Source organism: Coregonus clupeaformis, chromosome 36, assembly GCF_020615455.1.
Source record: "Coregonus clupeaformis isolate EN_2021a chromosome 36, ASM2061545v1, whole genome shotgun sequence".
In the NCBI taxonomy this organism is placed as follows: domain Eukaryota; kingdom Metazoa; phylum Chordata; class Actinopteri; order Salmoniformes; family Salmonidae; genus Coregonus; species Coregonus clupeaformis.
In genome coordinates, this window is record NC_059227.1 from 42,204,511 (window position 1) to 42,228,564 (window position 24,054).

General features: G+C 41.0%; 1 non-coding gene across 1 annotated transcript; it reads right to left on the reverse strand.

Annotated features, from left to right (window-relative positions):
• Nucleotides 1–23,762: 23,762 nt before the first annotated feature.
• trnav-uac lies at nucleotides 23,763–23,832 on the reverse strand. Its single transcript has one exon. It is a non-coding gene; the product is annotated as a tRNA-Val (tRNA).
• Nucleotides 23,833–24,054: the final 222 nt, after the last annotated feature.

Here is a 24,054-nt window from a genome sequence, read left to right on the forward strand (position 1 = left end):
ATCAAAGTCACCTTGTCTGAGAGAGATTTAGATGGTTATCAAAATGTAGCCAGGGTAAGCCTACACCAAACACAGCACTTATTTGAAGTATTTCTAAAATCCCCATGGGAAAAATGAATGGTGGAAAAAAGGATTGACACCTCCACTGTGGGGCTCTATAACAAAGGGGTTGAATACTTATTGACTCGAATTTCAGCTTTTCATTTTAAATTAGTTTGTAAAAATGTATAAAACATGTGTGTGTGTGTGTGTGTAGGCCAGTGACGACAAATCGAAAATGTTCAGGCAATAACACAACACAATGTGGGAAAAATCTAGAGGGGTGTGAATGTTTGGAAGTTGGTTTCAATTGTGGCCCGCCCACCGTGGCTCCCGGGTGAAAGTGGATGCCCCCTCCGCTCCTCCCCACCCTAGCCCACACAGCCTGTCCCCTGAGCGCTGAAAGACGAGTCCACGTGAAATGTAAACCTCACCCGGTGGTTTGCTAAGGAATGATGAGGAGTGAAAGTTGAATAAGATATATCCACACACGCACGGCACTCCAGATGGATTGATGGATGGCGGGAGACAGAATGAGCGGGACCGCCCCTATTCTGGTGCTCCCAGGTACCCACATGTCCTCCAGGAACTGATTGATTGGGACACGTTGCGGCAGTGCGAACCGGATACCCCAGGCGGCGAGGCGGATGCCAAGGAGGACTCCACCCCCACCCCTAATGCTTGCCCTTCTCTCTTTCACCACCATCATCCCCCCCGCAGCTTTCTTGCCGGAGGGGCTCACAAGGCTGGGCGTCAGCCCTGCACACATTTTCAGATAATATGTAGTCCCCATGAAACGCTAATTGTATTTCCAAAGCTGCTTGTGGTTCTGGGAGGTTATAGGACACTGTGTTGTGCTCTAGGTTCAAACGGGGGTGTGGATTCAGCCTGAGTGTGTTAAGATCAGGTCTCTAGAGAGTCAGGTTCTGGTCTAGCAGAAGGTGGGGCATAAGGTATTAAGAACCTATATTAGACTTGCAATCGAGAATTTTCACACTTGATACAACTGAGTTTAACTGAATTAAATAATAACATTTTTTAATTGAAGGACTCCAGTCAAATAAATTAAAACATTAAAAGAAATAGATATTAAACCTCAAGGAAAGATAAGAAATAATAACAACATCAAGGAAAGAAACATAAACATTATTCTGTACTGTAAATATTATGCAGTGAGCTATACTTTTGCTGTGTTGGCTCTACAGGTGAGAGTCTGCTTTGAGTTAACAATTAGCCCCTAGCACTGATATCTCGTATTTGGAGAAGCTTATTTGAGTTTGAGTTATGGGTAGGTATTTTACAGATTCACTGCATTGTGTATCATGCCAACTCTCCAAAAAATAGGTCATCTCTCTGCACAGTCCTCATCCTTGCCTTGATAACCGTTAGGCTCCCCTTGCGCCCAGTACCTTGAGGTCAGTGGGGAGCGCCCAACCATTTCCACATCGCTCTGTGAGATCCATAATATTTTCCTCTGCCTCACCACTGTCAGTGGTGTATAGATATAGACACTCTCCACTACTTATGTAAAGTTACAAAAACCCCAAAATGGGGTGTATGAATGGGTTGCTAAATCATATCGAATTTTATTGATTGAGTACACATATTTTGCAGAGTATCGCTGGGTAGCGAAATGTAGTAGCTCAACAGTGAGTAATACTAACAATACAAAAGCTGGGACAGTAGTATTTACGACGACCATTACCATCTCCCTCAGTAAACAGGATGCTGTGATAGGAAGAAACATACTTTGTGAGTGGCTGTGGCTGAGGTGAAGCCCTGCTCTGCAAAAAATAGCTTTGACCTTTTGAAAACAATGGCAAAATAAACGCCGGCTCTTTGAAAAAGGTATAGTGTGGTCGTCGGCTAAGTGTAACACTTCTCTGCAATGGTATTTTGACTTTCGATAGCAAACTCGGGTTGAGCAGAGTTATAATGCATTGAAGCAATGTTAAAATAGAAACTCATTCTTAAAAGAATTAATGATCCAATATGCCGGACTCACTTTCAGGGCTCTACAGTGCGACCATTTTTATTCACAAATGTGCCTAAATATTTTAATGATCAGTAGTTTTGTTATAATCCCAATGGGGAGACAACCTGGTTTTGCAGCTTGCAATAGCTGACTTCCTTGACTGCTGACGCTGATTGAGGAAACCACCAGTGTAATGGAGAAGTAACAGTTTCCAGCAGTTAGCTAGCTAATGTTAACTGTAGCAATCATGGCGAACTACTTAAGCCAAAGAACGAAGAATGAGGTAAAAAATCAAAGTGATGGACAGAAACAACTCTCATGTGAAATAATCAGTTGTGTTATTGCTGTTACAGTGCTCAGAAAGTATTATACCCCTTGACTTATTCCACATTTTTCTTACAGCCTGAATTCAAATGGATTAAATAGATTTCTCTCCCATCTATACACAATATCCCATAATGACAAAGTGAAAACATGTTTTTAGAAATGTTAGAAAATATATTGAAAATTAAATACAGAAATCTCTCATTTACATAACTATTCACACCCCCTTTGCTATGACACTCCAAATTGAGCTCAGGTGCATCCCATTTCTTTTATTATCTTTGAGATGTCACTACAACTTGATGGAGTACACTGTGGACAATCAATTGTTTGGACATGATTTAGAAAGAAACACACCTGTCTATAGAAGGTCACAGTTGACAGTGCATGTAGAACAGAAACTATACATGAAGTCCAAGGAACTGTCTGTAAATCTCCAAGATAATTGTGGTGAGGCATATATCTGGGGAAGGGTATAAACAATTTCTAGAGTGTTGAAAGTCTCCAAGAGCACAGTGTTTTCATCATTGGGAAAATGAAAAATATGGAACTACAACTTGCCCACAGCTGGCTCTTCGACCAAACTGAGCAACTGGGCAAGAAGGACCTTGGTCAGGGAGGTGAAGAACTCAATGACCACTCTGACAGAACTACAGAGTTCTTTGGCTGAGATGGGAGAACCTGCAGAAAGGACAACAGTCTCTACAGCACTTCACCAATCTGGGCTTGATGGGAGAGTGGCCAAACAGAAATCACTCCTGAGAAAAAGGACATGACAGCATGCTTGGAGTTTGCAAAAAGGCACATGAAAGACTGAGATCTGTGGTCTGATGAGACAAAAATGGAACTGTTTTGGCCTTAATGGCTATGTCTGGAGAAAAAGGCACAGATCAACCGCCTAACACATCCCTACGTGAAGCATGGTGGTGGAGCATCATTTATGGGGATGCTTTTAGCGGAAGGGAAGAGATGGTAAGGATAGATGGAACAATGAATAGAGCTCAAATACAGGAGGTCCTTGATGAGAACCTGCTTCAGAGTGCAAACAACCAGATGGGGCGAAGATTTACTCCAACAGGACAATGACACCAAGCATACAGCAAAGCAATGCTGGAATGGTTGAGAACAAGAATGGAAAGTTTGAGCGGCCCAGACAAAGTCCAGACTTGAATCCATTTAAAATCTGTGGAAAGACTTGATTGTTGTTACCGCGCTCCCCATCTAACTTAACAGAGCGTGAGAAAATCTGCAAGGAAGAATGGGAGAAAATACAAATCCAGATGTGCAAAGCTGATAGACATACCCAAGATGACTCAAAGCTGTGAATCGACGCCAAAGGTGCTTCTACAAAATCTTTTAAATCTTTTAATTCAGGAACACAACAAAATGTGGAAAAGGAAGGGGTATGAATAATTTCTGAAGGCACTAAGTACCACAGTAGTTAGGTATGTTTTGAAAACTCAGACATTGAACATATACTTTAAATTCAGCAATACAGTGTCTCAATGGATGTGTAAAAGTAAGTGGGGTATTTCAAACCTAAATTTACATTCATAAGAAATCTTGGCTCCTAATGTGAGCCTGCGTGACTTAGCAGTTTGAGCCTCTTAGCACTGATGGGTTTGGAGTTTAGTATTGATATGTACCTCACAGATCCAGAGGCGGAAACTGCATGTGTATTATGCAGCTTCCGCTGGGTCAGAAATAAAAGTCCTTCGCCTCCACACAGTCCTTTTATTGCTGATAGCTGTTAGGCTCCTCTTGCGCCCAGTACCTGTGGTAGTGGGATGCGCCCACCATTGCAGGGGTCCCTTCTTATGAGTCAGACCATCCAGAATCCCTTGTAATGAATTCATGGATAAAACACCCCTGCTGGGGATCACCAGGTGAACCCAGAGGGGACTCCTCCAGAATTTAGTAAAAAAAAATAATGAGAGGTAGTAAAAACTGGAGCTGAAATATCTCCATCCATGTAGAGAATATTGCTCTAGCACAGAGCCCGGAACTGTTTCTCAGCAAAGCAGTGGGTTTTAAAAAACACTCGCCCAAGAATCATTCATTAAAGTGGACATGCATGCCTGTGATCAGCAGTAGAAGAATACACAGCAACCCCAGACACACTGCAGAGCTTTTAGTGAGATCTCAAAACGAGATCCTGTTCTACTGGTTGGCTCCTGGGGGTGTTTCCCTCTGTCTCAGTGTGGGGGTCAAGGCATTGAGGCTGCCTGCACGGCTGTAGGTATTGACAAGATGTTGCTGTAGATGTTATTTATCTCCTCTGCCTCACCACTGTCAAGGCTGTCTTTGTTGTCATAGATACCTGACATCTCCATGTAACCTATGTCATGATAACCAAATGTTTTATGCTCTATAATATGTTTTCTCTGAATGTGGAAGAACTTGCAGTTAGGACTGTTAAGGACTTCCGGTGTACAGGAAGAGAAAGTTTTATATAGTGTGATAGTGTAACACAGTTATTTTCAACTTGAGGTGGAGATCAATAAAAAAAAGCAGCAAATGAATATTATTTATTTATTTTTTAAACCATTTCAGAATGTACACTACTTAAAGTTTTTGTTGCTGAACAAACAATTACTGAGGTGTGACAAATTTTTGATTAATCTTTTGGGAGGTTTTATTTTTTCAAAAGTACCACAAAAAAAAACAATAGATCTCTCCCCCCTAGCAAAGGAAAGTAGCAAAGTTTATTTTATTAGCTGAAAGAATCTACTTGAAAAGCCGTATCAGTCAACAAGCTCATGTCAATTTTTTACTTGAATTTCTGCTTTAAATCTTGAGTAGCTTCAGCACCAGCTATTAGATTTGCTATCAAGAGATCTTGATACAACTACAGTGGGGGGAAAAAAGTATTTAGTAGCCACCAATTGTGCAAGTTCTCCCACTTAAAAAGATGAGAGGCTGTAATTTTCATCATAGGTATACGCCCAACTATGACAGACAAATTGAGAAGAAAAAAAATCCAGAAAACTCACACTGTAGGATTTTAATGAATTTATTTGCAAATTATGGGGAAAATAAGTTTTGGTACCTAAAACAAGCAAGATTTTGGCTCTACAGACCTGTAACTTATTTTTAAGAGGTCCGTCCTCACTCGTATTGTATTAATGGACCTGTTTGAACTTGTTATCAGTATAAAAGACACCTGTCCACAACCCTCAAACAGTCACACTCCAAACTCCACTATGGACAAGACCAAAGAGAGCTGTAAAGGACAACAGAAACAAAATTTTGTAGACTGCACCAGGGCTGGGAAGACTGAATTGCAATAGGTAAGCAGCTTGGTTGAAGAAATCAACTGTGGGAGCAATTATTAGGAAATGGAAGACAGTACAAGACCACTGATAATCTCCCCCCCGATCTGGGGCTCAAAGATTACCCGTGGGGTAAAAATGATACAAGAACGGTGAGCAAAAATCCAGAACCACACGGGGGGACCTAGTGAATGACCTGCAGAGAGTGGGGGACCAAAGTAACAAAGCCTACATAGTTTTAGCATGACAATGATCCCAAACACACCGCCCGGGCAACCAAGGAGTCGTAAGAAGCACTTCACTGGAGTGGCTAGCAGAACCCCATAGAAAATCTTTGGAGGGAGTTGAAAGTCCGTGTGCAGACAGCCCCCAAACATCACTGTCTAGAGGAGATCTGCAGGGAGGAATGGGCAAAATACAGCAACAGTGTGGGAAAACCTCGTGAAGACTTACAGAAAACGCTTTGAACTGTGTAATTGTAACAAAGGTATATAACAAAGTATTGAGAAAATTTTGTTATTGACCAATACTTATTTTCCACCATAATTTGCAAAGAAATTCATAAAAAATCCACAAGGATTTTCAGATATTTTTATGGTGGTCATATTGAGGTAATAGAAAATTAACTCTCATCTTTTTTAAGTGGGAGAACCTGCACAATTGGTGGCTGACTAAATACTTTTTTCCCCACTGTATGTGTTAAATTGAATGTATTTAGTTTTTAACATTGAAGGATTAGTCAAGGGGTACAATCAAACATTAAAAGCAATAGAGTATTAAATGACATGATAAGAAATCATAAAACCATTAGGAAAACAAAACATTATCAGCACTTCAATACATTTTAAGAAATGCAGCTGAGCCATAAATTGCTTGGCTTGGTTCCTACAGGTGAGTCTGCTTTGAGTTAGCTACTAGCATGGAGTGCCCTGTAGATTTTGAGAAGAATTAAATTTAGTAATTTTGAGTTATGGATTGGAACTCACAGATCAGAAGCGCAATCAATCACTTGGAAAACATATCTGCACAGTCTATCTTGCCTTGAATCAGGTGACAGACCTGGAGAGAAGAGGTGTGTCGTACCACCCATGTTTATGATCACCAGGTCTGCTTTCCTCCCAGATTTGGTTAAACTGGAGCTAAAATGTTCATCCGAGTTTCTCTAGCCCAGAGAGCTTTTTTTGTAGACTGACAATCACTTTATTATAGTGGACATCAGGCCTATGATCTCAGCCAATGAAGGACAACAGCCCCAAACTGGACGGAGTGGATCCTCTGGGGTGTGCATGTCAGTGTTGGGACTCACGACCCTTAAGGTGCGCACTGCTGTAGACATTGACAAGATGTCTATAATTATATGACGCCATCTGAGGGTTTGGTATAGATATTCAGACCCCTCCATCTCCATGTACTACCTATGTTTCTGATTCAACCAGAATGTCTTTACTGCTGTTAATAGATGTCTCTGCCATGTGTCTGTGACAGTTCTGTTTAGGCTAGGGACGAGTAGGGATTTTGGCCAGACCAGGAAGAGAGAGGGCTTTATAATGTGATGGCTGTAGCGAAGTTATTTTAACTTGAGGCGGCCAGATTTGCAAAAAAGCATGAGGGGCTTGTGAGGAGTGGGCGGACATTCACATAATTTGAAAATGATGGCAAAAAGACGCTAGTTCTGTACACACATTGTAACTGCCTGAGTGGGAGACTTTAGATCATCAGCATGTGGTTTTCAATTGACCCAATAGGGTTTAAAAATAAACTGTTACATGTAAAGGCAACATTATTTTTATTATAATGAAAAAAAATAGAAACAACAAAAGTGTTGGTCATGTTTATGAGCTTGAGACATTTTTCCATACACACAAAAAAACTTCTCATTTGGTGCACATTTCTTTAATCCTGTTAGTGAGCATTTCTCTGCAAGAGATTCCATCCACCGACAGGTGTGGTATATCAAGAAGCTGATTAAACAGCATGATTTATTACACAGGTGCCCCGTGTGCTGGGGACAATAAAAGGCACTCTAAAAATGAGTTTGTACACAACACAATGCACAGATGTCTCAAGTTTTGAGGGAGTGTGTGCAATTGTCATGCTGACTGCATGAATGTCACCAGGAGCTGTGTGCCAGATAATTTTATGGTAATTTAATAATGCCTCAACTCAGTTTAGAGAATTTGGAGACGTCCAACCGGCCTCAAAGTCGCATACAGTAACACGCCAGCCCAGTACCTCAGTACGCGGAGCACCTGGGGGATGCTGAGACCAGCCACCCAAAGCTGATTAAACGGGGTTTCCGCACAACCAAAGAGATATTGCATAAGTGTCAGAAATGCCGAAGCTCATCTGCATGCTCGGTCCTCACATCTTGACTGACTGCAGTTGGAAGGGAAGTACTGGCACGGGAGAATGAGCGCCTCAACGACGTAGATGGCAGACAAGATCCTGAGACATTGATGTGCAATAATCCACTGCCATCACCTCAGTTTCAGCATGATAATGCCCCATGTTGCAAGGATCTGTACACAATTCCTGGAAGCTGAAAATGTCAGTATTCCATGGCCTGTATACTCCCCAGACATGTCACCCATTGAGAATGTTTGGGATGCTCTGGATCGACGTGGTAGACAGGAGTTCAATCCCCGACAATATCCAAACAAGAAAGATGGGACAACTTCATAGGCACAATCAACGCCTGATGAACTCTATGCGGTAGAGAGATGTTGGGGATGCATGAGGAAAAGGTGGTACACCCAGATACTGACTGGTTTTCTGATCCAAGCCCCTACTTTTTTTTTTTTTATATCTGTATTCCCAGGCAGTAAATATAGTTAGGGCCTAATTTATTTATTAATGACTGATTTTATATGAACTGCAAATTAAAATATTTGAAATTTGTGTATATTTTGTAGTGTAGGTGAAACTCAGAGCAGATTATTTTAAAAACTATCAGTCAACATGCTAGTCATTTTTAATGAATTCAGTTTTAAAGCTGACTAGCTTCAGCAGTTTTAATTGATCTACACGCTGTTGTCTTAACTTGCCATCCTTTTAGCAGCATCAGAGAAATAAGAATCGGTAAACAGAACTCCCTTGTAAAGCACCGAAGATTATTGCTAGGGATAACATTTACACACACAGGGCTATGGATATACTGTAAGTCTGCTAAGGATGTTTAATCTTTGGTATAAATTCAGGATTTAGGAGTTAAGACTGACAAGCGGTTTGGTTTTATGGTAAGTGCTATGATAGTGTGGTGCTTTGTAAAGAATAGAGTTCGAGATAAAGTGGCCTGTCTTTAGTTAATATATTTAAGAAATGTTTTTAGACAGCATAAATCTGTTAGTAATTTGTGTGGACATAAACCTTACTTATGCTTATTACGTTAAACATTTATGCTTACTTTAAACATTGACATTTATGATTTATTTATTTGACGCATAACTTTTTCTTATAAATTTGAGTTGCCAGTGAAATCCAGTTGAGCAAGCAAAAGGGGAAATGGTATTTGTAATTCAAAGTGCGCTCTGACATGTCAAGTTTGTTCCCATGTTCAGTTTTTGTTTTGTTTTTTATCTCTCTTACATAGAGAGGACTCACTTATTGTTACTATTTTACATTTCCCAAATTGCCTTTGTGATTAAACCGTGTAAGTATTGACGGACATAGTTACTATTATTTTTGGTTAATGGGGTTTGGACAATAGTGAATGTAGTTTAAGAGAGCGAAAGGTATAGCTGCTTTCGATGGAGCGTATTGAGTTCTTTGGGGACAAAGGCCTGTGACTTGCGGGATAAACAAAAAAAAAGGCCACAGATAGGAAATTAGATTTTATTTATTTCAAATGACTGTTGCATGTGCTAAGCAAAAGGGTAAAATCAAAGTTAACCCTGCCTGTGATAAAAGATTTTATCTAGTAAACTAGCATATCATCACTGGTGTCGAAAATCTGATCCAGGAACAGCTCCTTTGAGGGCAATTTTTTCCTGGAGATGGAGGTGTTATTGGCTTAGCGAACAATGTGGTTTGGCAAGCTAATGGCAGCTCCCTTGGCTGGCGCTCCCAGTGCCCCCCTGCCAAGAAAAATTGGAGCCCCAGCGCTGCACCCCCTCCCGTGCTAGGGCTAGGTAGGTGAGTTACACTGACTGAGAGATTGACCTGTAACTCCCCGAGAGCCATGGCATTAAAAGAGAAGGATGGGGCATACAGTGTAACTCTCACTTTGGAATTGAAAGTGGTTTGTGTGTGAGGTGATGGATATGGTTGGACAGCGTAGGGAGGGTGGGAGTCGAGATGGGGAGGGATTTTCTCTGGTCAGAGCATTGAAAAAGAAACGCACTTCCCCAAAAGGGCTAAAATCAATTAAAACTGGCACTGTAGTGTTTGCGTATGTAGGGTGTAAAAACCTTTGTTTTGTAGTCAGGATATGTAAGAATATTAATTAATTGCATGACTCTTTTCGAATCGAGAGGCTGGATTTCTGACCCAGATTACTCCTGGACTAAAATGCACTGCTCAATGGCAAATTTATTCGAAAGGGTTTGTTAAGTCAGGGAGTAGGCTCTGGGTAATGTGATACTACCTCAAATGATCAGTTTGGTTTGTTAACATTGCAGAAAGTTGCATAAGTACAGTACTGTGTAGTTGATGGTGGGTTTGTGTTGCAGGGAAAGTAATGTACAGCTAAAGAGGCAGTGTCAGATGGAAAGGTGAGTCAACTTGAAAGACAAACCTCACACAACACACACACACACACACAAGAAATCCAGACAAACAAAGTCTTCCCATGTCTTTTTTTTTTGAGTATGCAGGGAAGTAGGTACAAAACCGTTCAAAGGGGATTTAGATGAGCAAAGCTTTGTTTGCATCACAGAAAATACCTGAAGGTTCTGAAAAACACAGTACCTACTAACTGAAGCCCAAGCACTCCCCATTGTGGGTAACCCCCCTAGATACACCGTACAGGCTTGAAAATTGCACAATATTTTAGTATTTAGCAGACGCTCTTATCAGAGCTGTACTTTTATTTTATTTTTTATTTATTTTACCTTATTTAACTAGGCAAGTAGTTAAGAACACATTCTTAATTATAATGATGTCTAACCGCAAACTCCGTGGACACTAAATGTGGCGCCGCCTATGGGACTCCCAATCATGGTCAATAGGGGTGATAAGCTGGAATCGAAATCAGGGGGTTGTAGTGACTCCTCAACAATTGAGATGCAGTGCTTTAGACTCTACAGTAAGAGTGCATAACTTTTCATATGGCCTCCGGTGGGGAAACGAACTCCACAACCCTGGCGGAAAGCATCATGCTTATCAACTGAGCTAGGAGGAAGGGGCTTAAGGATAGGGTGATTATGGTGGGGAGGGATAATTAGGTGCTGCTAGGTGGTGTTTAGTGAGGAGCAGGGTAGTGAAGTTTACATACCAGTTATTAGGTTGCAGGGATAATCACCTTAATTATGGCCTTTCTCACTGGGTGAAACACAATGTATAGGCTTTCCCTCTCACGATCACACACAGCTTTGGTATGCGCGCGCACACACACACACACACACACACCAGTTCACACCCACACCCACTCTGTAAATACAGGTATTAATAACGTTAGAGAGTGAATGTATCCGTTAGTGATAAGTGACAAGTACTTGAAGTAAAAGAACATGATCCCGCGGGGCCCAGGGAGGAAAGTGCTCTGCTAACCTTCTGGAAAAATCAACTTTATCACAACAAATAAATCTTTAAATGATGTAATCGTTGATGAATGGATAATGCGAACGATCGGAGTGAGATATACAACAATATGCAGGTGATCATTGTTCTAATTCTGACTGTATTTGCGAGTAAATAAATTTACGTAATGATGAGATCAGTGAGAAAATGAGTGTTAATAAAGTAGTTTTTTAATCATATTTTTGTCAAACGCTTTTGCCATCAAGTCGTGGCCAAGAGGAAGTTTGGTGAGAGATTATGGATAAAGCTTGGATAGAAGACTTTGATTTAATGGATGAATGCACTATCTGTAACAGTGAATTGTTTTTGTTAATTGAGTGAAGTATTGCACACAGCGCAATGCAAGCTGCCAAACATGTTACTTTTATGTTGGAAGGACACTAACAATTGCAGCACCAAAAACACCTTATGCTTTTTGTAGTGATAGCAGTACTATTTTGGCGCACTTTTCGAGGTGCAATGCTGTAGGGAACCTGAGAAGGCGCTGAGCTAACCTTTGTTCATGTGGGGGGTGACTTTTGGGACACCTGTTTGCATGAAAATCAAGAGCCCAGGAGTCAAGAGTTGTGGAAATTAGTTGTGTACTGCACTCCCGACCCCCTTCCACACACACACATCAAACACCCAGCAATGTTAAAAATTGATTAGTGATTGTTAAGAGATGGAAATGAAACCAGCCACTCATGTTGTTTTTGCTCTTTATTATCTTCTATCTCAATTTATTTTGACAAAAGACGATCACTGTGGCACCAGGACGATGAAGCTGTCTCATGTTTAAATCAAAGGAGAGAGAGGGAGAGGGTCGGTTGTGACAAAAAGGTGTGTGATTGACAATGCAGTGGTATGTGAGAGCGATGCAAGGAGCAAATGACACTGAAAATATCGGTCAAGGAGGCTTTTTTAGGGGGGATAAGGTTTAGAATTCACAAAATTTAGAAGAGCCATAAATTATAGCTCCCTGTAGCTTCTATGGTCTTGTGGTTCTGTAGAGCTCGAGACTGAGGTGTTTAGATTTTGTTGTTGGAAACATGATGGATGATCCGCTTTGAATGGGAGAGGTGAATGATTGGTAACATTGTAATAAAGTTTTGTTATGTTTTATCTTAACTGTTGTATTTTCCACAGGTCTAGGTATTAACTGATTTGATATGCCTTGAATTAAACAGGGGACATCACCTTGGGAATCGTTGAGAATGGAATGTGGGAACTCAAACACAAAGGGCAGCATTTTTGGCCGTGATTCAGAAAATCAAGGTAAGAAGAAATGGGATGGGTCAGAATTGTTTTTGTGTTTTCTGAAGTATTTGACTGTTTTTGTAAACTGCACAAACAATGGGTAGAATTTCTGTGCTCATGGAGTTGACTCTCCAGATGCCATTATACTACTAGGGGGTATGAGAAGCATCCACACAGATCCACCCATCCCTTCACTTTGTTCAAACTGTACATGTATTGTCACTGCACCATTTATTGTTTTTATCCTTATGTATGTTGTTATGTATTTAAAAATGTTATAATTAATTCTTCCATTATAAGATTAGCATTATTGTATATAGGAAAGTGGGATATCTAGTCAGTTGTAAAACTGAATGCATTAATCTGGAAATCTGTCTTGCGCATTTAACCAAACCCCTGAATCAGAGAGGTGAAGGGGGGTTTATCAAATCCACATAATCAGCGCCCGGGATCAGTTGTTGTTGGGGTTTAACTGCCTTGCCTATGAGGGGCAGAACGACAGGCTCTGAGATTCGATCAGCAACCTTCGGTTACTGGGACAACACTTCTACCAGCCATGCTACTGCTGCCCTGTATGGACATACTTGCTCAATAATACTGAAATAAAATATTAACTCAACATGTAAAGTGTTAGTTTCATGAGCTTAGAATAAAGATGCTACAGAAATGTTCTGTATAAACAAAGCTTATTTCAACAAGGTGCACAAATTTGTTTACATCCCCAAGATAGTGAGCACCTCCTTTGCCAAGATAATCCATCCAACTGACAGGTGTGGTATATCAAGAAGCTGATTAAACAGCATAATCATTACAACAGGTGCACCTTTGTGCTGGGGACAATAAAAGGCCACTCTAAAAAGGTGCAGCTTTGTCACACAAAACACAATGCCACAGATGTCTTAAGTTTTGAGGGAGTGTGCCATTGCCATGCTGACTGCAGGAATGTTTGTTGCCAGAGAATTGAATGTTCATTTCTCTACCCTAAGCTGCCTCCAACGCTGTTTTAGAGAACTGGCAGTGTGTCCAACTGGCCTCACAATCGTAGACCACGTGTAACCACGGCAGCCCAAGACCTTCACATCTGGCTTATCACCTGCAGTATTTCTGTCTGTAAAAAGTATTTCTGTCTGTAAAAAAGGTGTGGGAAAACTATCTGGATTGGACTGAGCCTGGCCGTGGTGGACTGGTCTCCCAAGGTGGCCTATGTCCTCCCAGTCATGTGAAATCCATAGATTAGGGCCTAATGAATTTATTTAAATTGAATTATTTTCTTATAAATTGTAACTCAGTAAAAATCATTGAAATTGTTGCATGTTGCATTTATTTTTGTCTGTATATTTATGAACCTCTACCGACTACAGGGTATTATTTCAAGCATAACATACCTAGAAGGTCTAAACATTCTACTTGAACGTCTGAACAATGACACACCCACCACAGAAGAGTATTTTGTGTGAATCCTGCTTTAGTATGTCCACTTCATTCAAGAGAGATTGACCCCAATGTACCAACTCCAAGTCTGCACAACAAAATTAAAGTTCACACCCTAGAGCTGTAGTTTCCAAAGTGTACTTAATTTGGTATATATAGGCTATTGACTTTTATGTATGCCATAATTAATTGTCTACCAACCAATTTTCTAACCCAACACTGGCCTAGCATGGCCTGTTTCAATGTTGAACTTGAATACTGTAATTGGTATTACTAGAGTTATCTCACAGCCAATGTCCTTTTTATAACTCTATTCAAGTATAAAGCTAGTATTAGATGAAATGTAAGAAATGTGTGCTTTATGTGAAAGGGTTCTGCAGAAGAATTTGAGTTTGATTATTGGTGTGGATGTTGGAGGGACTTTATTCTGGTGAATATTGCAGTTTGATTATTTATATGGAAACCACATGATGGAAATCTCTTAACCTTTGGATTGATGATGCTATTGACTTTGTTCATGACTTCATTGATAGGCACAATGTTTTTAACCTCAGTAGTAGGGGGAAATTTAAAAACAATGGGTCTACAAGCACATCATCACAACCTAGATTTGGCCGCATGGTGGTTGTTTGCCTCAAGCGGAAAAAACGAAATAGAATGTTTCGCATAAACTTTGTTCTCTGTCCGATTTACTTGCGCTATTGAATTGTGCACGCGATATTCCCATGAGTTTAATAATTTGGTGGGTTTAGTTCTGTCACGTTCAAGTCCGCCTCATTGTGCCAGAGTCAACCAACACACACGCAGGCAGACGAATGCAACCGCTTGGCCGTAGTCGGCGCATACTCTCCACATACACAGCGAGAAAGAGGGCGAGAGAATTGAGGAACAGAACAGGGTGGGAGGGTTTGCGTGAGAAAGAGAAGAAGCCAGAAGCGTAGCACAAGGCAGGCGCTAGCTGAACAGGGCAGCATGGCGGGTGTACGGGAGTTCCAACAAGGCAGCCCACTGTCACAGAAAAACGTGGATTAATATTCTACTCGGAATTCTACCACTACTTTTGCCCTGCGTACAGCATGGAGGGGCTCAATTACAAGGTCTGGAGAAGTACATTTGCTTCAACAATTCAACACCTGTTGCGAAAATGTCGGCGAGAACTGCCAGTAACGTTACAGCTAACGTTACTGAGTTGACAGTGAAGACAAGTCGCTATACGAAAACGGGAATGCTACGGCAACCATCGTATTATGGATTAAAATTCGGCATAATTTGCCCGATAGTATCGAATATGTTGATGTATGCAGACCATGTAGGCAGCTAACGTTATTCACTTATAAATGTTAAGACTATTTTATTAAGTATTTTTGATCAGTGGACAGTTTCCTGTGTTGGTTCATACAAGCCATAACGTTACTTATTTCAGTTAAGTGTCGCGTTACAGTAGCTAGCTTAATTTAGCTACAAGAAAACTTCGTTTAATTGTAACAGTAGTTATCTAGCTAAATGACATTGTTTTGAACTTTTGGACTGGCTGTTTTAAATGTTTCCAATTTATTTATTGGTTCGTTAAAATGTATAGCTCGGCTTTTATAAACGTTAAAGCTTATGTGTTTACAAGCTACCAAAGCCATCGCTAACCTAAAGGCAAGCTAGCCGGTTAATGAATAATAATTTGGTGGGTGCTTATTGGCCTATTTAACATGTGAGGCAAGTGTATATTAATACGCATGTGAATTGGAAAATAGATTTTTTGCATATCCCACTCGCCCTCGGCGAGTGAGATCACGGCCAGTTGAACACACGCCTTGTCAGTCAAGCGTTTGCAACGTTTATACGAACGTTGACAAACAACCGTTTGCGTAATCCACACTCCACGGTTATAAAAATTGGGTAAAGCATTTTATTCTAGACAATATTTCTATGACAGCTATCTGTGTTTGACAGTGAGTGTTCCTCTCAAGCTTTCATGTTTACACCTCTTGCCCCTCTCTTTCCCACCAAGCCCTGAGTCAAATGTCCAGCGTGGTCGAGGTCTGGCAAGCTGAGGATGCTGACCCAGTAGTCCCAACTAAGGTAAATGCAATACACAATTTATTGAGCTGGTATAGAACTTAATTTACAATTTACATAAAGACAGCCAGCCATTTATATTTCTTCACACAAAGCCCACCACCCCATATCACCCCATTGTGTACGATTTTTGGCTCTCGTTTGCACGTGCCTTGGAGCGCAATGACATCAAAGAGATTAGCTAACTACTGCTACATTGTATCACTTTTGTGTATTGTCTAATTCGTCGAACTATTCATTATTGTTCTATTTTGCGAAGTCAGCTAAACGTGTTTCTGTTCAAAACATGAGGATTTATGGTTGAAGCGAGGAGTCCAAATGGAGGCAAGAACTTGCCAAGGCTACCTGCTAGAGGGTGACATGTGGCCTAGCCTGTTCCTTGTCTGAAGTGTGCAATAGTGTCCATGAACAGCATAGCAAAGCCCTATCTGAAATAATATCTCCATCTCATACATATCTAACATTGCATTATATATATATATACACACACACATGCATGCATACATACATACATACATACATACATACATACATACATACATACAGTTTGGACAACTACTCATTCAATGGTTTTCCTTTATTTTTGCTATTTTCTACATTAGAGAATAACACATGGGAATCATGTAGTAACCAAAAAGTGTTAAACAAATCAAAATATATTTTAGATTCTTCAAAGTAGCCATCCTTTGCCTTGATGACAGCTTTGCACACTTGGCCTTCTCTCAACCAGCTTCATGAGGAATGCTTTTCCAACAGTCTTGAAGGAGTTCCCACATATGCTGAGCACTTGTTGGCTGCTTTTCCTTCCACTCTGCGGTCCAACTCATCCCAAACCATCTCAATTGGGTTGTGGTTGGATGATTGTGGAAGCCAGGTCATATGATGCAGTACTCCATCATTCTCCTTCTTGGTCAAATAGCCCTTACACAGCCTAGAGGTGTGTTTTGGGTCAAACAAATGACAGTCCCATTAAGCGCAAAACCAGATGGGATGGTGTATCGCTGTGGTAGCCATGCTGGTTATGTGTGCCTTAATGAACACAGACCGTGTCACCAGCAAAGCACTATAACACCACTCCTCCATGCTTCACGGTGGGAACCACACATGCAGAGATCATCCGTTCACCTACTCTGCGTCTCACAAAGACACTCTGCGGTTGGAACCTAAAATCTAATCAGACCAAAGGACAGATTTCCACCGGTCTAATGTCCATTGCTCGTGTTTCTTGGCCAAAGCAAGTCTCTTCTTATTATTGGTGTCCTTTAGTAGTGGTTTCTTTTGCATCAAATCGACCATGAAGGCCTGCTTCACACAGTCTCCTCTGAACAGTTGATGTTGAGATGTCTGTTACTGAACTCCTGTGAAGCATTTATTTGGGCTGCAATCTGAGGTGCAGTTCAACTCCTAATGAACTTATCCTCTGCAGAAGAGGTAACTCTGGGTCTTTCTTTCTTGTGGAGGTCCTCATGAGAGGCAGTTTCATCAAAGTGCTTTATGGTTTTTGCGACTGCACTTGAAACTTTCAAAGTTCTTAATGTTCTGGATTGACTAACCTTCATGTCTTAAAGTAAGGATGGACTGTTTCTCTTTGCTTATTTGAGTTGTTCTTGCCATAATATGGACTTGGTCTTTACCAAATAGTGCTATCTTCTGTATACCACCCCTGACCTTGTAACAACAAAACCGATTGGCTCAAACGCATTAAGAAGGAAAAGAAATTCCATAAATTAACTTTGTAACAAGGCACACCTGTTAATTGAAATGCATTCCAGGTGACTACCTCATGAAGCTGGTTGAGAGAATGCCAAGAGTGTGCAAAGCTGTCAAGGCAAAGGGTGGCTATCTGAAGAATCTCAAATATAACATTTATTTTGATTTGTTTAACACATTTTTTGGTTACTACTTGATTCCATATGTTTTATTTCATAGTTTTGATGTCTTCACTATTCTACAATGTAGAAAATAGTAAAAAATAAAGAAAAACCCTGGAATGAGTAGGTGTGTCCAAACTTTTTGACTTACTGTATATAGTTACTGAGAAAATAGCCTAGCTATTCAAATCAGTGAAGTTGGGTGCATTACTGGTACTATGATGCAATATTTTTTTCATGATGACACCTCACAAACTTCCCGAATTTCCAAGTAATGCATTTTCAGTGCTTTAGTGTGCTTTGCATTTTGGCCAAGATCTGCACTGTATGCTGTAGCTGTTATGTAATCCCAGGAACACACTACAGTTTTTTGTTTTACTGATTGTCAGTGAAGTCACAGCGGACTGTCATGTTACCTGCAGACAACAGAGGCTTCTTTTAATTGAACCTAGGATAAAATATATTTGAAAAGTTTTAAAACACCTGGTCATTTAGGTTGTGTACACCTTTTGAGAGTCGACACAGAACATTTGCTTTCAATTGTAGTCTATTTGATGGGGGGCGAAGTAGAATTTCCTAGTTCCATTTTCTCATAGAAATTGTGTACATTTCAGAACCTTACCTGAGTTATATCACCTAAGAGTGGTCCAGTTGTTTTGTTTTGGTTCGTATTCCCACCAAAGAAAGGGTGTGTACTGTGCATCACAACTTAGTTAGGCGTATTCTGCTCAGCACAAAGGGGAACCAAGTAATCCTGTCAGGGTTGCAAATTATAGGAACCTGTTGAGTAGCAAGTTAAAGTGACTGACAGAATGCAGAAATTGTTTACGTTTCTCAGTATTTGTCAGGCTCAGGTAGGCAGGGCTGTGCTGTGAATGGACTAGCTGTGTCCCAGCGCTACGGTTTATGTGAAATGTTTGCAGTGATTTGTTACGTAATCTGCCTGCACTTGGCCGTGTTCAGTAGGTTCACACTTTAGCAAAACGTTTCTTATCGAGGTAGTCCATCCCCTGTTTCAGTATGTTTTCTTCCGTTTGGTGCCTAATGAACACAGTCCTGGATAAGGTTGTTATTAAGGGTGTTGAAGATGTTAGCAGCTCACTGAGGTGATTGTTGTAAAAATATCATGGCATGTTTTAGCCACGCCACGCCACAACAAAACCACTCCCTCTGTAAACCGTAACTGGTGGTCTTGGTGGCAACAATTACAATGTTAATAGTAAATACAAAAATTAGGTACTTGAGGAGTGTAACTTGGTCCAGAAACTTGATTTCACATCATTTTAGCATTCTGTCATAAAAGAGCACATGTTAAACTTAATAAAAACGTTTTCCCATCTCAAGAGGTTAAATAAATGACTATAGTAAGTGCCTATTACGTGCCAAATAAAGTAACATGGTTGACTGTAACAGGCTGGCGATTTCATCTTAAATCAGCCATAAATCCCTGGTGACAGGGGGGAATGGAAGTGTGTTGTGTGCAACAGGGAGTGGCAATTGAATGCAAGCTTCACAAACAATTTAAATAGTTAAAACAATTCTAGCCTCTATCTGCAGTGAGGGAAAAAAGTATTTGATCCCTGCTGATTTTGTAAGTTTGCCCACTGACAAAGAAATGATCAGTCTATAATTTAATGGTAGGTTTATTTGAACAGTGAGAGACAGAATAACAACAACAAAATCCAGAAAAAGCATGCCAAAAATGTTATAAATTGATTTGCATTTTAATGGGAAATTAGTATTTGACCCCCTCTCAATCAGAAAGATTTCTGACTGGTGTCCTTTTATACAGGTAACTAGCTGAGATTAGGAGCACACTCTTAAAGGGAGTGTTCTGAATCTCAGTTTGTTACCTGTATAAAAGACACCTGTAAGAAGCAATCAATCAATCAGATTCCAAACTCTCCACCATGGCCAAGACCAAAGAGCTCTCCAAGAATGTCAGGGACAAGATTGTAGACCTACACAAGGCTGGAATGGGCTACAAGACCACTTCGCCAAGCAGCTTGGTGAGAAGGTGACAACAGTTGGTGCGATTATTTGCAAAATGGAAGAAACACAAAATAACTGTCAATCTCCTCGCCTGGGGCTCCATGCAAGATCTCACCTGGTGGAGTTACTAATGATCATGAGAACGATGTGGGAATCATCCCAGAACTACACGGGAGGATCTTGTCAATGATCTCAAGGTAGCTGGGACCATAGTCACCAAGAAAACAATTGGTAACACACTACGCGGTGAAGGACTGAAATCCTGCAGCGCCCGCAAGGTCCCCCTGCTCAAGAAAGCACATACAGTGGGGGAGAACAAGTATTTGATACACTGCCGATTTTTGCAGGTTTTCCTACTTACAAAGCATGCTAGAGGTCTGTAATTTTTTTTTATCATAGGTACACTTCAACTGTGAGAGACGGATCTAAAACAAAAATCCAGAAAATCACATTGTATGATTTTAAAGTAATTAATTTGCATTTTATTGCATGACATAAGTATTTGATCACCTACCAACCAGTAAGAATTCGGCTCTCACAGACCTGTTAGTTTTTCTTTAAGAAGCCCTCCTGTTCTCCACTCATTACCTGTATTAACTGCATCTGTTTGAACTATCGGACCTGTATAAAAGACAATCCTGTCCACACACTCAATCAAACAGACTCCAACCTCTCCACAATGGCCAAGACCAGAGAGCTGTGTAAGGACATCAGGGATAAAATTGTAGACCTGCACAAGGCTGGGATCGGCTACAGGACAATAGGCTAGCAGCTTGGTGAGAAGGCAACAACGTGGCGCAATTATTAGAAAATGGAAGAAGTTCAAGATGACGGTCAATCACCCTCAGTCTGGGGGCTCCATGCAAGATCTCACCTCGTGGGGCATCAACGATCAGAGGAAGGTGAGGGATCAGCCCAGAACTACACGAGCAGGACCTGGTCATTGACCCCTGAAGAGAGCTGGGACCACAGTCTCAAAGAAAACCATTAGTAACACTACGCCGTCATGGATTAAAATCCTGCAGCGCACGCAAGGTCCCCTGCTCAAGCCAGCGCATGTCCAGGCCCATCTGAAGTTTGCCGATGACCATCTGGATGATCCAGAGGAGGAATGGGAGAAGGTAATGTGGTCTGATGAGACAAAAATAGAGCTTTTTTGGTCTAAACTCCACTCGCCGTGTTTGGAGGAAGAAGAAGGATGAGTACAACCCCAAGAACACCATCCCAACGCGAAGACATGGAGGTGGAAACATCATTCTTTGGGGATGCTTTTCTGCAAAGGGGACAGGACGACTGCACCGTATTGAGGGGAGGATGGATGGGGCCATGTATCGCGTGAAGATCTTGGCCAACAACCTCCTTCCCTCAGGAAGAGCATTGAAAATGGGCCGTGGCTGGGTCTTCTAGCATGACAACGAATCCCGAAACACACAGCCAGGGCAACTAAGGAGTGGCTCCGTAAGAAGCATCTCAAGGTCCTGGAGTGGTCTAGCCAGTCTCCAGACCGAAACCCAATAGAACATATTTGGAGGGAGCTGAAAGTCCGTATTGCCCAGCGACAGCCCCCAAACATGAAGGATCTGGATAAGGTCTGTATGGAGGAGTGAGGACCAAAATCCCTGCTGCAGTTTGTGCAAACCTGGTCAAGACCTACAGAAACCGTATGATCCTCTGTAATTGCAAACAAAGGTTTCTGTACCAAATATTAAGTTCTGCTTTTCTGATGTATCAAATACTTATGTCATGCAATAAAATGCAAATTAATTACTTAAAAATCATACAATGTGATTTTCTGGATTTTAAAAAAAAATTACAGACCTCTACATGCTTTGTAAGTAGGAAAACCTGCAAAATCGCAGTGTATCAAATACTTGTTCTCCCCACTGTATACAGGCCCGTCTGAAGTTTGCCAATGAACATCCGAATGATTCAGAGGAGAACTGGATGAAAGTGTTGTGGTCAGATGAGACCAAAATCGAGCTCTTTGGAATCAACTCAAGTCGCCGTGTTTGGAGGAGGAGGAATGCTGCCATTGACCCCAAGAACACCATCCCCACCGTCAAACATGGAGGTGGAAACATTATGCTTTGGGGGTGTTTTTCTGCTAAGGGGACAGGACAACTTCACCGCATCAAAGGGACGATGGAGGGGGCCATGTACAGTCAAATCTTGGGTGAGAACCTCCTTCCTCAGCCAGGGCATTGAAAATGGGATTCGTGGATGGGTATTCCAGCATGTCAATGATCCAAAACACACGGCCAAGGTAACAAAGGAGTGGCTCAAGAAGAAGCACATTAAGGTCCTGGAGTGGCCTAGCCAGTCTCCAGACCTTAATCCCATAGAAAATCTGTGGAGGGAGCTGAAGGTTTGAGTTGCCAAACGTCAGCCTCGAAACCTTAATGACTTGGAGAAGATCTGCAAAGAGGAGTGGGACAAAATCCCTCCTGAGATGTGTGCAAACCTGGTGGCCAACTACAAGAAACGTCTGACTTCTGTGATTGCCAACAAGGGTTTTGCCACCAAGTACTAAGTCATGTTTTGCAGAGGGGTCAAATACTTATTTTCCTCATTAAAATGCAAATCAATTTATAAAATTTTTGACAGTGCTTTTTCTGGATTATTTTGTTGTTATTCTGTCTCTCACTGTTCAAATAAACCTACCACTAAAATTATAGACTGATCATGTCTTTTGTCAGTGGGCAAACGGTGCAAAATCAGCAGGGGATCAAATACTTTTTTCCCCCTCACTGTATGGGTATCCAGGTTGATGTGTTGCTTTCGACACGCTCAGTTTTCCACCACAAAACACCGGAAAATGGCCAAAAAAGAGTAGAACCAGCTCACCTGCATTTTACACTTTGATTAGACTATTAGATGTTCAATGTTTCTTTTGAAAAAAATATATTTTAAAAGGGAATAGTTTCACCATATTAAAACGAGTTCATTTCAGGGGTTGACCTTAAAATGGAAGGGACAAATGTAAATTAATCACTAGTCACATTAAATAAGTAATCTTCAGAAATGACTTTGTCAAAGCAACAAAATAACTACGGCTTTACAATGATGGTAAAAACTTGGAGAAATGTTGGGGTTAAGCGCGGGTTAAAATCTTCTTAGAAGTTACAGAGGGTATTTGCATTGTATTAAGGATCGCCATTATTTATTTTATGCTGACTTGGCAGCTACTCTTCCTGGGTTCCAGCAACATTAAGGCAGTTATATAAATTAAGTGATAATGCCAGAGAAGCCGGTGTTTTGAGGATATATTGGCACGGGTGTTGTTAGGCCCGAGACAAAGACGAAGGTGGGCAAACCGTGCCAATATCACTTCAAATACCGGCTACCTGCTTGTCCGTCTCGTCCCCGACACTATTACTATGGGACAGCTGGATATTGAATTCCATTATTGAAACAATGTTGCAAATGTCGGAGCGACAGACAGCAAGGTTTATACAAATCTCCTGTTGAAAACGAAATGTTAGTCTTAAAGAAATGTGAGAATGTCTAGATGCTTTTTATAGTGGAGATCAAGTTAATAAATTGGCTGTCTGGGCTGGTGAGACAGTGGATTGCGCAGTCAGATGGAACAGAGTAAATAGGCATTTTAACGTCATAGATTTAGCTTGGTGGTAACGTGGACTAGACACAGGCTGGAACGTGGTTTTAAGCAATCAGCGTCAGGACTAGACCCACCAGTACAATTATACATATTACATTACATTTTATAGCACTTTTCACAGACGCATTTACATTTTAGTCATTTAGCAGACGCTCTTATCCAGAGCGACTTACAGTTAGTGACCAACATTTTCATACTGGTTCCCCGTGGGAATCGAACCCACAACCCTGGCGTTGTAAACGCCATGCTCTACCAACTGAGCTACACGGACTACATTGTGTGCCCTCAGGCCACTATTCTACTACCACATATCTACAATACAAATTAATATGTACTTGAATTGCGCGTGTTAGTATGTGTATGCAGATTGCAGGGGTGCACGGATTGCAAGTCTGATTTATTGAATTCTCCATGTGGTCTATATTAAAGGGCACTTCATTTAATATAACAGGCTTTTAAATTCAATATTGGTGCCTAATTTCTACTTAA